This window comes from Coregonus lavaretus (genome assembly GCF_964263955.1).
Source record: "Coregonus lavaretus genome assembly, chromosome: 23".
Lineage (NCBI taxonomy): Eukaryota > Metazoa > Chordata > Actinopteri > Salmoniformes > Salmonidae > Coregonus > Coregonus lavaretus.
Genome location: NC_140010.1, coordinates 40,998,666 through 41,015,558, shown reverse-complemented (window position 1 = coordinate 41,015,558; position 16,893 = coordinate 40,998,666). Strand labels below are relative to the sequence as shown.

The 16,893-nt window shown below is 45.6% G+C and overlaps 1 pseudogene across 1 annotated transcript in view; it reads right to left on the bottom strand.

The window, feature by feature from the left end:
* The window catches only part of LOC311150528 (thread biopolymer filament subunit gamma-like), a 49,670-nt pseudogene extending 34,043 nt beyond the window's left edge, over window positions 1–15,627 (bottom strand). Inside the window, exons 1-6 of the transcript in view lie at window positions 15,598–15,627; window positions 12,148–12,577; window positions 1,380–1,440; window positions 1,163–1,272; window positions 857–1,091; window positions 421–543 (exon numbers count right to left, since the gene is read on the bottom strand). The product of the transcript in view is annotated as a thread biopolymer filament subunit gamma-like (transcript). The remainder of the gene's footprint in view (window positions 1–420; window positions 544–856; window positions 1,092–1,162; window positions 1,273–1,379; window positions 1,441–12,147; window positions 12,578–15,597) is intronic.
* Window positions 15,628–16,893: the final 1,266 nt, after the last annotated feature.

The following is a 16,893-nucleotide window of genomic DNA, read 5'->3' as shown; positions in this document are numbered from 1 at the left end:
GTCTTGCTAAGTTGTTTTTACTGTAGTTTTATCTTCTTCTGAAATTGGCCTTGTGATCTTACTCTGGTGGGGATTCTCCATGTGGTAACAGTTCTACTGTGTCACTGTGAGGCGTTAGTGGCATTTGTAGTCCACGATAGAACAGATGAACTGGGACTTTTGAAATCAAAATGTTAGGTGTCCCCTCCCACCCCCAAATCTCCCATAACTTTACAGTAAAGAGATTACACCAGAGGTAGCCAATATACATGATAGACAGGCCTCTACATGAATCATGCATTGATGTCAAAAGAGACTTGCATGAAACAATAGCATGACGACTTCCTAACATGGATTCCGTATGCAGAGCTCAAGTTGTGATCTTGGCCCATAGTGCATTTTTAGTGTGAGGTGAAGTAGCAAGATGGAGGATCCACTCACTGCACTGAGCAGGCATTGGAACTCTAGACTGAGCGCCTGCAGCTCTTTCTGGGCCGCCCTTTCCATCTTGGCCTCTGAGACGACCTCTGAACTCTTGGCAGTAGCTGTCTGTTTCTCTTCCACCTGTAAGAGGAGAGAGACGCTCCCTGTTAAAACAGTGTGTGACATGTATTGTTTACACTGTATTTTTCTATATTTACTTTCTTTGGGATTAGCTAATTTAAACAGGCACCATTTTGCGACTTGGTACCTTGTAGTTACCACTCAGTATAGTGTTGCACTATAGTGATTACCAGAAGTATGAGTATCAGAAGTATGCTTTGTTGCTGACAGACAGACAGACACCAGGCAAGGCCAGGCAAGGGTAGGCAGGTAGCTTGGTAGATACTGTAGGTGCAGTAAATTGTTGAAGTTAGCATTAGGTGCTTGCACACACCTTCAGTTTGTAGTAAGCGTCCGCCTCCTCTCTGTGTTGCTGCACGGACTTCTCGTACTCCATCCTGATCTAGATGAGAGCGGTGGAGATGCCAAAGGACTTGCCGGTGTCCACCTCGATTATCAACACAGACGTGTCTATAGCCGTCGCGCCCAGTTTGGACTGCAGAGTGGACAATACTTGTGTGGATAGATGATGGACAGTGATGTACAGAGTCAGGTATTTGCAATGAACACTAATATTTAGACAACCAGATATCAAAATAATGACATATTTACTATTCTCATACTTTCTTAACGTCAAGACTTAATTCTCTGTACCTCCTTCTGCATCTTGGTGACAAAGTCCAGTTTGTTCTTCAAGCTTGTGTACTTGGCATCCAAATCAATACGTAATTCGGATGCCATATCTATGTCCAGGAAAAAAAAGCGTGATGATAGTACATTTCAGCTACTGTACATCTACAAGAACTTGCTGAACAAATTAGAGGGACAGAGTAAAATACATTTGGTTTTCTCTTCACCTTCTTCAGGGCTGAGATGTCAGAATCCAGCTGAAACTTCACACCTTGCTCAAAGTCAAACCTGCAACATAACATGCAGCCAACCATTTTAATGTAACGTACAGTGCAGATCCATCTAGCCCAAAGCTTGTCTATTGAGGGACAAAATGAATCTGAGACTAGGATAAAAGTGTCATGCAACATAAAAGCTATCCTGTCAAGGCATCATTTCACCAAATTGAGGAATCTTAAAAGGGTCACCGTTAAAAGTTTTCAGATAGTTTTATCAACCCAATATGGTAATAACTGATTGGACTCTCCTGGACTGCAAACACACAACATATATGCAAAAAAGGACAACAACGACTGTATTTCATGAGATTAAATAAATATCAGGTCAATAAAATAATAACAACCATATTGTACACATCCTTTGTTCAGTGTTCTCACTTTCTGTTTCCAAGCCTTGTACAATCAGCTATCTATCTCAAATAAAAACGAACTACACAAAATAGTAAAGCTGTCAAGCACAATCAGTGGAGTTAATCTCAAGAACGTGGAAGCACTGTTCTTGAAGAGAGTGGTGAGGGCAGGAGCGGGAATTGCCACCGACCTGACACCCACTCAACCAGGAGTACCAGCTCCTACCATCAGGCCGCCAATATAGAGTCCATCTTTACAAAACCGCCAGAGGCCAGAAAATATTAATTCCCACCAGTATAAGTCAATTGAATGAGTAAATGCTCCCCCACTCCCCACAGAATTGAAAGACTAAATTACCACGTGTTGTCTGCTGTAGTTAGTGCTTGTCATTTATGTACAGTTGAAGTCGGAAGTTTACATACACTTAGGTTGGAGTCATTAAAACTTGTTTTTCAACCACTCCACACATTTCTTGTTAACAAACTATAGTTTTGGCAAGTCGGTTAGGACATCTACTTTGTGCATGACACAAGTAATTTTTCCAACAATTGTTTACAGACAGATTATTTCACTTATAATTCACTGTATCACAATTCCAGTGGGTCAGAGGTTTACATACACTAAGTTGACTGTGCCTTTAAACAGCTTGGAAAATTGTGTGTCTTGGCTTTAGAAGCTTCTGATAGGCTAATTGACATCATTTGAGTCAATTGGAGGTGTACCTGTGGATGTATTTCAAGGCCTACCTTCAAACTCAGTGCCTCTTTGCTTGACATCATAGGAAAATCAAAATAAATCAGCCAAGACCTCTGAAAAAATATTGTAGCCCTCCACAAGTCTGGTTCATCCTTGGGATCAATTTCCAAATGCCTGAAGGTACCACGTTCATCTGTACAAACAATAGTACGCAAGTATAAACACCATGGGACCACGCAGCCGTCATACCGCTCAGGAAGGAGACACGTTCTGTCTCCTAGAGATGAATGTACTTTGGTGCGAAAAGTGCAAATCAATCCCAGAACAACAGCAAAGGACCTTGTGAAGATGCTGGAGGAAACAGGTACAAAAGTATCTATATCCACAGTAAAACAAGTCCTATATCGACATAACCTGAAAGGCCGCTCAGCAAGGAAGAAGCCACTGCTCCAAAACCGCCATAAAAAAGCCAGACTATTGTTTGCATCTGCACATGGGGACAAAGATCGTACTTTTTGGAGAAATGTCCTCTGGTCTGATTAAACAAAAATAGAACTGTTTGGCCATAATGACCATCGTTATGTACTAGCATTAACAGCGCCGGAGAAGATGGCTGCCGTTTTACAGCCCTCTAACCAATTCTACTATTATGTGTGTTTTTCCGCGTTATTTGTAATTTATTTTGTACATAATGTTTCTGTCATCGTCTCTTATAACTAAAAAGAGCTTCTGGATATCAGGACAGCGATCACTCACCTCGTATTGAACGAAGATTTTTTCTTCAACGAGGCGGCCGCGAAGGATATCATACAGACACCCGACAAGGCCCAAATCCCCGTCATTCGCGTGAGGAAGAGACAGACATATCGTGGACGTAGATCGGGGTGCCTTGTAAGGATCCGACGGCGAGCGAGTAAACTGCCTCTTCCATCAATCCTATTAGCCAACGTTCAATCATTTGAAAATAAATTGGATGACCTAAGATTACGGTTATCCTACCAACGGGACATTAAAAACTGTAATATCTTATGTTTCACCGAGTCGTGGCTGAACGACGACATGGATATCATACAGCTAGCGGGCTATACGCTACATCGGCAGGATAGAACGGCTGACTCCGGTAAGACAAGGGGTGGCGGTCTGTGTATATTTGTAAACAACAGCTGGTGCACAAAATCAAATACTAAGGAAGTCTCAAGGTTTTGCTCGCCTGAGGTAGAGTATCTTATGATAAGCTGTTTACCAAGAGAGTTTTCATCTATATTTTTCATAGCTGTCTATTTACCACCACAAACCAATGCTGGCATTAAGATTGCACTATATGAGTTGTACAAGGCCATAAATCAACAGGAAAACGCTCATCCAGATGCAGCGCTCCTAGTGGCCGGGGACATTAATGCAGGGAAACTTAAATCCGTTCTACCTAATTTCTACCAGCATGTTAAATGTGCAACCAGAGGAAAAAAAACTCTAGACCACCTTTACTCCACACACAGAGACGCATACAAAGCTCTCCCTCACCCTCCATTTGGCAAATCTGACCATAACTCTATCCTCCTGATTCCTGCTTATAAGCAAAAACTAAAGCAGGAAGCACCAGTGACTCGGTTAATAAAAAAGTGGTCAGATGACGCAGATGCTAAGCTACAGGACTGTTTTGCTAGCACAGACTGGAACATGTTCCGGGATTCTTCAGACAGCATTGAGGAGTACACCACATCAGTCACTGGCTTCATCAATAAGTGCATCGATGATGTCGTCCCCACAGTGACCGTACGTACATACCCCAACCAGAAGCCATGGATTACAGGAAACATCCGCACTGAGCTAAAGGGTAGGGCTGCCGCTTTCAAGGAACGGGACTCTAACCCGGACGCTTATAAGAAATCCCGCTATGACCTCCGACGAACCATCAAACAGGCAAAGAGTCAATACAGGACTAAGATTGAATCGTACTACACTGGCTCTGACGCTCGTCGGATGTGGCAGGGCTTGAAAACTATTACAGACTACAAAAGGAAGCACAGCCGCGAGCTGCCCAGTTACACAAGCCTACCAGACGAGCTAAACCACTTCTATGCTCGCTTCGAGGCAAGCAACACTGAAGCATGCATGAGAGCACCAGCTGTTCCGGATGACTATGTGATCACGCTCTCCGTAGCTGATGTGAGTAAGACTTTTAAGCAGGTCAACATTCACAAGGCCGCAGGGCCAGACGGATTACATTTACATTACATTTACATTTCAGTCATTTAGCAGACGCTCTTATCCAGAGCGACTTCCATGAGCAATTAGGGTTAAGTGCCTTGCTCAAGGGCACATTTACGTCATTTAGCAGACGCTCTTATCCAGAGCGACTCACCAATTGGTGCGTAGAAGGATTACTTTATCCTATCCCAGGTATTCCTTAAAGAGGTGGAGTTTCAAATGTCTCCGGAAGGTGGTGAGTGACTCTGCTGTCCTGGCGTCGTGAGGGAGCTTGTTCCACCATTGAGGTGCCAGAGCAGCGAACAGTTTTGACTGGGCTGAGCGGGAACTATGCTTCCGCAGAGGAAGGGGAGCCAGCAGGCCAGAGGTGGATGAACGCAATGCCCTCGTTTGGGTGTAGGGACTGATCAGAGCCCGAAGGTACAGAGGTGCCGTTCCCCTCACTGCTCCATAGGCAAGCACCATGGTCTTGTAGCGGATGCGAGCTTCAACTGGAAGCCAGTGGAGTGTGCGGAGGAGGGGGGTGACGTGAGAGAACTTGGGAAGGTTGAACACCAGACGGGCTGCGGCATTCTGGATGAGTTGTAGGGGTTTAATGGCACAGGCAGGGAGGCCAGCCAACAGCGAGTTGCAGTAGTCCAGACGGGAGATGACAAGTGCCTGGATTAGGACCTGTGCCGCTTCCTGTGTAAGGCAGGGTCGTACTCTCCGAATGTTGTAGAGCATGAACCTGCAGGAGCGGGTCACCGCCTTGATGTTGGCGGAGAACGACAGGGTGTTGTCCAGGGTCACGCCTAGGCTCTTCGCACTCTGGGAGGAGGACACAGCGGAGTTGTCAACCGTGATGGCGAGATCATGGAACGGGCAGTCCTTCCCCGGGAGGAAGAGCAGCTCCGTCTTGCCAGGGTTCAGCTTGAGGTGGTGATCCGTCATCCATACTGATATGTCTGCCAGACATGCAGAGATGCGATTCGCCACCTGGTTATCAGAAGGGGGAAAGGAGAAGATTAGTTGTGTATCGTCAGCGTAGCAATGATAGGAGAGGCCATGTGAGGATATGACAGAGCCAAGTGACTTGGTGTATAGGGAGAAAAGGAGAGGGCCTAGAACTGAGCCCTGGGGGACACCAGTGGTGAGAGCACGTGGTGCGGAGACAGCTTCTCGCCACGCCACTTGGTAGGAGCGACCGGTCAGGTAGGACGCAATCCAGGAGTGAGCCGCGCCGGAGATGCCCAGCTCGGAGAGGGTGGAGAGGAGGATCTGATGGTTCACAGTATCAAAGGCAGCAGACAGGTCTAGAAGGACAAGAGCAGAGGAGAGAGAGTTAGCTTTAGCAGTGCGGAGAGCCTCCGTGACACAGAGAAGAGCAGTCTCAGTTGAATGACCAGTCCTGAAACCTGACTGGTTTGGATCAAGAAGGTCATTCTGAGAGAGATAGCAAGAGAGTTGGCTAAAGACGGCACGCTCAATAGTTTTGGAAAGAAAAGAAAGAAGGGATACTGGTCTGTAGTTGTTGACATCAGTGGGATCGAGTGTTGGTTTTTTGAGAAGGGGAGCAACTCTCGCTCTCTTGAAGACGGAAGGGACATGGCCAGCGGTCAAGGATGAGTTGATCAGCGAGGTGAGGTAGGGGAGAAGGTCACCGGAGATGGTCTGGAGAAGAGAGGAGGGGATGGGGTCAAGCGGGCAGGTTGTTGGAGAGGGCCTAGAACTGAGCCCTGGGGGACACCAGTGGTGAGAGCACGTGGTGCGGAGACAGCTTCTCGCCACGCCACTTGGTAGGAGCGACCGGTCAGGTAGGACGCAATCCAGGAGTGAGCCGCGCCGGAGATGCCCAGCTCGGAGAGGGTGGAGAGGAGGATCTGATGGTTCACAGTATCAAAGGCAGCAGACAGGTCTAGAAGGACAAGAGCAGAGGAGAGAGAGTTAGCTTTAGCAGTGCGGAGAGCCTCCGTGACACAGAGAAGAGCAGTCTCAGTTGAATGACCAGTCCTGAAACCTGACTGGTTTGGATCAAGAAGGTCATTCTGAGAGAGATAGCAAGAGAGTTGGCTAAAGACGGCACGCTCAATAGTTTTGGAAAGAAAAGAAAGAAGGGATACTGGTCTGTAGTTGTTGACATCAGTGGGATCGAGTGTTGGTTTTTTGAGAAGGGGAGCAACTCTCGCTCTCTTGAAGACGGAAGGGACATGGCCAGCGGTCAAGGATGAGTTGATCAGCGAGGTGAGGTAGGGGAGAAGGTCACCGGAGATGGTCTGGAGAAGAGAGGAGGGGATGGGGTCAAGCGGGCAGGTTGTTGGGCGGCCTGCAGTCACAAGTCGCAGGATTTTATCTGGAGAGAGAGGGGAGAAAGAAGTCAAAGCATAGGGTAGGGCAGTGTGAGTAGGACCAGCAGTGTCATTAGACTTAACAAACGAGGATCGAATGTCGTCAACCTTCTTTTCAAAGTGGTTGACGAAGTCATCCACAGAGAGAGAGGAGGGGGGGGTGGGGGGGGGGAGGATTCAGGTGGGAGGAAAATGTGGCAAAGAGCTTCCTAGGGTTAGAGGCAGATGCTTGGAATTTAGAGTGGTAGAAAGTGGCCTTAGCAGCAGAAACAGATGAAGAAAATGTAGAGAGGAGGGAGTGAAAAGATGCCAGGTCGGCAGGGAGTTTAGTTTTCTTCCATTTCCGCTCCGCTGCCCGGAGCTCTGTTCTGTGAGCTCGCAATGAGTCATCAAGCCACGGAGCTGGAGGGGAGGACCGAGCCGGCCGGGAGGATAGGGGACACAGAGAGTCAAAGGATGCAGAAAGGGAGGAGAGGAGGGTTGAGGAGGCAGAATCAGGAGATTGGAGGGAGAAGGATTGAGCAGAGGGAAGAGATGATAGGATGGAAGAGGAGAGAGTAGTGGGAGAGAGAGAGCGAAGGTTGCGGCGGCGCATTACCATCTGTGTAGGGGCAGAGTGAGTAGTGTGGGAGGAGAGCGAGAGAGAAAAGGAAACAAAGTAGTGGTCGGAGACATGGAGGGGAGTTGCAGTGAGATTAGTAGAAGAGCAGCATCTAGTAAAGATGAGGTCAAGCGTATTGCCTGCCTTGTGAGTAGGGGGGGACGGTGAGAGGGTGAGGTCAAAAGAGGAGAGAAGTGGAAAGAAGGAGGCAGAGAGAAATGAGTCAAATGTGGACATAGGGAGGTTGAAATCCCCCAAAACTGTGAGGGGTGAGCCATCCTCAGGAAAGGAACTTGTCAAGCTCATTGATGAACTCTCCAAGGGAACCTGGAGGGCGATAGATGACAAGGATATTAAGCTTAAATGGGCTAGTGACTGTGACAGCATGGAATTCAAATGAGGAGATAGACAGATGGGTTAGGGGAAAAATTGAGAATGTCCACTTGGGAGAGATGAGGATTCCTGTGCCACCACCCCTCTGACCAGATGCTCTCGGGGTATGCGAGAACACATGGTCAGACGAGGAGAGAGCAGTAGGAGTAGCAGTGTTTTCAGTGGTAATCCATGTTTCCGTCAGCGCCAGGAAGTCGAGGGACTGGAGATTAGCATAGGCTGGGATGAAGTCAGCTTTGTTGGCAGCAGAACGGCAGTTCCAGAGGCTGCCTGAGACCTGGAACTCCAGGTGTGGGGTGCGTGCAGGGACCACCAGGTTAGAGAGGCAGCAGCCACGCGGTGTGGGGCGTTTGTGTAGCCTGTGCAGAGAGGAGAGAACAGGGATAGGCAGAGGCATAGTTGACAGGCTGTAGCAAATGGCTACAATAATGCAGAGGAGATCGGAATGAGATGAACTAAACATCTGGGACAGTAGAGAGCAGGGCCTCCCTCACCAAAAACTTCTACTTCTGACAACTATAATTGTTTCACTGAACCACCCGAACAAAAACTCTACCAACTTCCACCTTTAGAAATCAGAATTGTTGTGAACCACAGCGGTTCAATGTTTAAAGGAATAGACTCAACCCACTTTATTCAGCTAGCTAACTATGACACCATAGCTAACTAGCATGCTAGCATCCAAAAACACACAGTTTAGCACCAACACTTGCATCCAAAAACACACAGTTTAGCGCCAACACTTGGTCACAACAAACCACCAATAGTGTGTTACAACAAACCACCAATAGTGTGTTAACACACTAAGCAGATAATTCGTGTCCGTGTCTGTTGGCTAGCTAGCAATGGCCACTGTGTTGACCTTGTTTGAAGAACGGCTAGCTAGCTAGCTAGCTTCGTGCTACCCCCGGCACCGCCGAACAACAATGCCAACCCACAGTAACTAACCACAACAGCCCACGATGCCTAGCTATGACGCCATAGCTAACTAGCATGCTAGCATCCAATAACACACAGTTTAGCACCAATACTTGGTTACAACAAACCACCAAGAGTGTGTTAACACACTAAACAGATAATTCATGTCCGTGTCTAGTTTCTTTCGTAACGCAGCAAAAAATTAAGCGTTGGTTAGCCAGCACATTAACATTGGAAACAACTCTCCACCGTTGCACTAAACAGATAATTACCAATAAACGTTACCAGTAGCTACCCGCTAGCTAGCTAGCATACCAAGAGTGTGTTAACCCACAAAACAGATCATTCATGTCCGTGTCAAGTTCCTTTCATAACGCAGCAAAAGAATTAAACGTTGGCTAGCTAGCTAGCACATTAGCTAGCACATTAACATTGGAAACCACTCTCCACATTGGAAACCAGGACGTGTACCAGGACGTGTACTCCGAGCATGTGCTGACCAACTGGCAAGTGTCTTCACTGACATTTTCAACATGTCCCTGACTGAGTCTGTAATACCAACATGTTTCAAGCAGACCACCATAGTCCCCGTGCCCAAGGACTCTAAGATAACCTGCCTAAATGACTACCGACCCGTAGCACTGACGTCTGTAGCCATGAAGTGCTTTGAAAGGCTGGTCATGGCTCACATCAACAGCATTATCCCAGAAACCCTAGACCCACTCCAATTTGCATACCGCCCCAACAGATCCACAGATGATGCAATCTCTATTGCACTCCACACTGCCCTTTCCCACCTGGACAAGAGGAACACCTACGTGAGAATGCTATTCATTGACTACAGCTCAGCATTCAACACCATAGTGCCCTCTAAGCTCATCACTAAGCTAAGGATCCTGGGACTAAACACCTCCCTCTGCAACTGGATCCTGGACTTCCTGACGGGCCGCCCCCAGGTGGTAAGGGTAGGTAACAACACATCTGCCACACTGATCCTCAACACGGGGGCCCCTCAGGGGTGCGTGCTCAGTCCCCTCCTGTACTCTCTGTTCACCCATGACTGCATGGCCAGGCACGACTCCAACACCATCATTAAGTTTGCCGACGACACAACAGTGGTAGGCCTGATCACCGACAACGATGAGACAGCCTATAGGGAGGAGGTCAGAGACCTGGCCGTGTGGTGCCAGGACAACAACCTCTCCCTCAACGTGACCAAGACAAAGGAGATGATTGTGGACTACAGGAAAAAAAAGAGGACTGAGCACGCCCCCATTCTCATCGACGGGGCTGTAGTGGAACAGGTTGAGAGCTTCAAGTTCCTTGGTGTCCACATCACCAACGAACTATCATGGTCCAAACACACCAAGACAGTCGTGAAGAGGGCACGACAAAGCCTATTCCCCCTCAGGAGACTGAAAAGATTTGGCATGGGTCCTCAGATCCTCAAAAAATTCTACAGCTGCACCATCGAGAGCATCCTGACTGGTTGCATCACCGCCTGGTATGGCAACTGCTTGGCCTCCGACCGCAAGGCACCACAGAGGGTAGTGCGTACGGCCCAGTACATCACTGGGGCCAAGGACCTCTATACCAGGCGGTGTCAGAGGAAGGCCCTCAAAATTGTCAAAGACTCTAGCCACCCTAGTCATAGACTGTTCTCTCTGCTACCGCACGGCAAGCGGTACCGGAGTGCCAAGTCTAGGTCCAAAAGACTTCTCAACAGCTTCTACCCCCAAGCCATAAGACTCCTGAACAGCTAATCATGGCTACCCGGACTATTTGCACTGCCCCCCCCACCCCATCCTTTTTACGCTGCTGCTACTCTGTTAATTATTTATGCATAGTCACTTTAACTCTACCCACATGTACATATTACCTCAACTACCTCAACTAGCCGGTGCTCCCGCACATTGACTCTGCAACGGTACCCCCCTGTATATATAGCCTCCCTACTGTTACTTTATTTTACTTCTGCTCTTTTTTTTCTCAACACTTTTTTTGTTGTTGTTTTATTTTTTAAAAAATAAATGCACTGTTGGTTAAGGGCTGTAAGTAAGCATTTCACTGTAATGTCTGCACCTGCTGTATTCGGCGCATGTGACCAATACAATTTGATTTGATTTAATTTGATTTATGTTTGAAGGAAAAAGGGGGTAGCTTGCAAGCCGAAGAACATCATCCCAACCATGAAACACGGGGGAGGCCCCGTGTATCTCAGTTGGTAGAGCATGGCGTTTGCAATGCCAGGGTTGTGGGTTCGATTCCCACGGGGGGCCAGTATGAAAAAAAGTAAATAATAAAAATATGTGTAAACTCACTAACTGTAAATCACTCTGGATAAGAGCGTCTGCTAAATGACGTAAATGTAAATGTGGCAGCATCGTGCTGTGGGGGTGCTTTGCTGCAGGAGGGACTGGTGCACTTCACAAAATAGATGGCATCACGAGGAAGAAAAATTATGTGGGTATATTGAAGCAACATCTCAAGACATTAGTCAGGAAGTTAAAGCTTGGTCGCAAATGGGTCTTAAGGACAACAAAGTCAAGGTATTGGAGTGGCCATCACAAAGCCCTGACCTCAATCCTATAGAAAATGTGTGGGCAGAACTGAAAAAGCGTATGCGAGCAAGGAGGCCTACAAACCTGACTCAGTTACACCAGCTCTGTAAGGAGAAATGGGCCAAAATTCACCCAACTTATTGTGGGAAGCTTGTGGAAGGCTACCCGAAATGTTTGACCCAAGTTAAACAATTTAAAGGCAATGCTACCAAATACTAATTGAGTGTATGTAAACTTCTGACCCACTGGGAATGTGATGAAATAAATAAAAGCTGAAATAAATCATTCTCTCTACTATTATTCTGACATTTCACATTCTTAAAATAAAGTGGTGATCCTAACTGACCTAAGACAGGGAATTTTTACTAGGATTAAATGTCAGGAATTGTAAAAAAACTGAGTTTAAATGTATTTGGCTAACGTGTATGTAAACTTCCGACTTCAACTGTATTTATTTATGCACCTATTGGTGATGCTGTGCTGTTGTTTGTTGAGATGCAAGACACATTTCCCGAAAGGGACACACAATAAATAATTATTTTTATTACTCTAGAATTTTCAATGACAGAGTATTTGGCTAAATAAAGATGGCCTAAGTTACAACTTGATAGATTTCAAATATTTTCTGAAAGTGAAATAAGTTATAAGAAACGGACACTCACTTGGCCTTGTGTTCGTGGGACGTTCCGCAAATGTTGTCCAGCTCGATCTCCAGTTTAATGGTGTCCAGGGTGAGCGTCTCCAGGTTACTGCAGTACTCGCCGAGCTGAGCCTCGTACTCCGCTGTGGTGGTGCCGGAGGACTCGGGCGACCCCCATTTCTGACCCCCTTCAAGGATGGCATTCTCCTGCTGGAGGGCTCTCACTTTGCCCATGTACGAGGAGAAGCGTTCATTGAGGCCGGACAGAGTGTGCTTCTCTGCCTCCCGGGATTGCATGGGAGCCAAAGCTGGCCCCAGAGCAGTACCCCAGAGCAGTTCCCAGCACCATGGCCGACCCGTCCCATAGCGAAGACAGGACTGTCCATCAGGGCTCTGCTGCCACCCCCACCATAACCTCCACCACCACCTCCACCTAAGCCACCACCAAAATGCTGCAAGCGTGTTGACAGAACAGCCTTTCTGAGCTCTTTAAAGGCTCCCAGAACATTATATTAAGGTTGTGAGAAGAGTGTGGGTACATTACAAGAGATAGGTTCCCAAAATGCAAAATATGCTCAGTTGTGATGACATTCATACAATATTTAAGTTAGGTTGCACAGGACATTCCTATAATGTTATAAGAATGTTGACAGAACACTTGGTCTAAGTTCCCAGAACCTTTCATTAAGTTATGGGAGTTGTCTGGGATGTTGCAAGAATATTATTGTGATATTCATATAGGTTGCACAGGACATTACCACAATGTTGTACAATGTTTCACAATTTCAAGTAAGTCTGTTTTTCATAGCATATTTGTTTTCGGTTTAACATAATAATCCATTAATGTTCACGCAATATACACTGAACAAAATATGAAAGCAACATGCAACAATTTAAAAGATTTTACTGAGTTACAGTTCATATAAGGAAATCAGTCAATTGAAATAAATAAATTAGGCCCTAATCTATGGATTTCACAACTGGGAATACAGATATGCATCTGTTGGTCACAGATACCTTAGAAAAAAGGTAGGGGCATGGATCAGAAAACATTTTTACATTACATTTTAGTCATTTAGCAGACGCTCTTATCCAGAGCGACTTATAGTTGAGTGCATACAGTTTCATACTGGAAAACCAGTCAGTAGCTGGTGTGACCACCATTTTCCAAATGCAGTGCGACACATCTCCTTCGAATAGAGTTGATCAGGATGTTGATTGTGGTCTGTGGAATGTTGCTGCACTCCTCTTCAATGGCTGTGCGAAGTTAGTGGATATTGGCGGGAGCTAGAACCTGCTGTCGTACACGTCGATCCAGAGCATCCCAAACTTTGTCAATGGGTGACATGTCTGGTGCATTATCATGCTGAAACATGAGGTGATGGCGGCGGATGAATGGCACGACAATGGGCCTCAGAATCTTGTCACGGTATCTCTTTGCATTCAAATTGCTATCAATAAAATGCAATTGTGTTCGTTGTCCGTAGCTTATGCCTGCCCATACCATAACCCCACCGTCACCATGGGGTACTCTGTTCACAACGTTGACATCAGCAAACTACTTGCCCACACGACGCCATACACGTGGTCTGCAGTTGTGAGGCCGGTTGGACGTACTGCCAAATTCTCTAAAACTAAGTTGGAGGCGGCTTATGGTAGAGAAATGAACATTCAATTCAGCTCTGGTGGACATTCTTGCAGTCAGGATGCCAATTGCACTCTCCCTCAAAACTTGAGACATCTGTGGCGTTGTGTTGGGTTGTGTAACAAAACTGCACATTTTAGAGTGGCCTTTTATTGTCCCCAGCACAAGGTGCACCTGTGTAATGAGTATGAACTTTTTTATATATAAGCTTTTTGTGCATATGGAACATTTCTGGGAACTTTTATTTCAGCTCATGAAACATGGGACCAACACTTTACAGGTTGCGTTTATATTTTTGTACATTTGACCTTGTCTTGGAGGTCCTCAGAACATATCAAGAATGTTGTATTTAAGTTTACCTAATATTACCCCAACATTCTCAGCAAGCAAATTTGTAGCTCTTTAAAGCAGATTGGAATGCATCCTCATTATGTTTCTCTCCAGATTTAATGGCAATTCACATTTGAGGACTGTATCATAGGTGATATAGACACATGCCATTTTAATTTCATTCACAGGCCATTTGAACAGTACTTTATCATATTAACACAACCATATATTTTTTTTGACTTCATATGTTGACAATCTCCATATGTGGCATTTGAACCTACAATGTTTGGTTTCCAAGCCAGGTCCTTTATCCTCTGTGCCACCAGGGAAGCTCTCCTACATCTTTTATTTTCAGTATATAGCCATGGCAGTAAGGTCAATCATGAATTCCATGCTCCCTTTTTAGCCATCTTAGACATTACTAACCCAGTGAAATACCGGTAACTGGGTTTTCCACAATCACTTCACCCATCCTCTTTATATGCTGTGTACTTCTGGTCCCATATTTACAAGGTATCCAAGACTGTGAGTGCTGATCTAGGTTAACTTTTCAGATAATGAAAGGGGGGACTATATCAAGCGTCTCAAAGTAGGAATGAAATCAGATGTGTTTTTTAAAGTTGAACAGTCAATTTTTACACAATGTTTAATTTTTTACAGTTATTCTAAATTCTGCATTTCTGACTGGATTTATAAATCTAGACAAAATAAAGACATCTCTTTTAGTAGATTATATCTGAGCCACAATTTCACAGTTTGTTTCTCAAAAGAAACATGTTTAAAGAATATGTGGCTCAATAATACCTGCGCCACCAGGGGATAGCTGTGGTATTGGGGGGGGGGGGGGGGGGGGGTTCAGTCTAATATGGTCAATAAGGACACAGAACACAATTTCTGAGTTAATAAAATGTTCCCATCATCTTCATATGCTGTGTACTTGTAATACTGTATTTGCCACAGACCGTTCAATTGAGGACAGGCTATCTGAATGAACAACAAAGGCCAAATGAAAGTATGAACATTCATTAAAATAGTTTGGGAGGGGCCTCGTCTCTGAGGGATGATCCTCGGAGCCAGATGCTGTGATGCCGGTAGCCCTATGCAGGGCGCTGGCATCGAACCCCCCCCCCCACTGGGAGAAAGAGGTTCCGATGACAGGCCTACAGCTTGTGGTGGTGGAGAGGAGGCGTGTCGGCTGTGAACCTTTTTACTGTAAGACGCAAGTGAGAGAAACAAGAGTAAGCCTTCATTTGAAATACATCACAAGATGTATTCCCATTGGTGAGAAGAGAGCAAGGTAATTATTGCCCAGGTGTGCCCATAGGTTGTTTAGCAAGCGTGGTAAAGTTGCATTATTCTGCTGTGCTCTTTGGCCATTGGATAATAGGTGACTGACATTCTGCACGTGGCTAATTGATAGTAAAGGAGGCAGAGTGACATGACGTTGTGCTGTTGTTGAGAACATAAACATAAGATATAAATTCCTGCTGAACTTACGTTAACTACATTACGGTAGAGCAGCCTCATGCTGGGTGACCTTTGACGTCATGGACAAGGAGCTCCTTACCAGACATTTACAGGAGAATTCAACAAAATATCCCACATAAAAACACAGGACTTTTCAAAGTAATCATGAAAAAAGAGCCAATGGGACATTTACATCCAGTATGATGACGTATTCTGAGAATATCAGGGTTGGGGTTAATTCCACAAATTCAATTCATATTCCAAGTCAGTGTTTTAATTCAGAGATCCCCAACAATTCCACAAATTCCCTTAAATTCAATTATCAGGCTGATCATGCCACTGTTCAGACAGCCTGGAAATGAAAAGTTTCATTCTAAAACGCTATACTGTATATACAGTACCAGTCAAAAGTTTGGACACACCTACTCTTTCCAGGGTTTTTATTTATTTTTTAAAAACAATTTTCTACATTGTAGAATTATAGCAAAGACATCAAAACTATGAAATAACACATATGCAATCATGTAGTAACCAAAAAAGTGTTACACAAATCAAAATACATTTTATATTTGAGATTCTTCAAAGTAGCCACCCTTTGCCTTGATGACAGCTTTGCACTATTGGCATTCTCTCAACCAGCTTCATGAGGTAGTCACCTGGAATGCATTTCGATTAACAGGTGTACCTTCTTAAAAGTTAATTTGTGGAATTTCTTTCCTTCTTAATGCGTTTGAGCCAATCAGTTGTGTTGTGACAAGGTAGGGGGGTATACAGAAGATAGCCCTATTTGGTAAAAGACCAAGTCCATATTATGTCAAGAACAGCTCAAATAAGCAAAGAGAAACGACAGTTCATCATTACTTTACGACATGGAGGTCAGTCAATATGGAAAATGTCAAGAACTTTGAAAGTTTCTTCAAGTGCAGTCGCAAAAACCATCAAGCGCTATGATGAAACTGGCTCTCATGAGGACCGTGCTCTACCAGCTGAGCTACAGAGGACCACAGATGAGGCATGACGTGGGATGGGACCCTGCCGAGCTTGCTGAGTCATGGGAGCCTGACGAGCCAGCTGAGGCATGACGTGAGATGGGAGCCTGCCGAGCCAACCGAGGCAAGAAAACCTCTTGAGCCAGCTAAGGCATGGAAGCCTGATGAGCCAGCTGAGGTATCCCCGGTTCCTTCGGCAGCGGCACCAAGACCCAACGTCCCCAACCCAAATGAAAAAACAATGCTTCTGATATTGGTGTCAGTATTCTGTAAGGACAGACGCTGGGAGACAGGAAGCAAGTACAGGGAGTGAACATTTATTGAAAAAACAGACAGG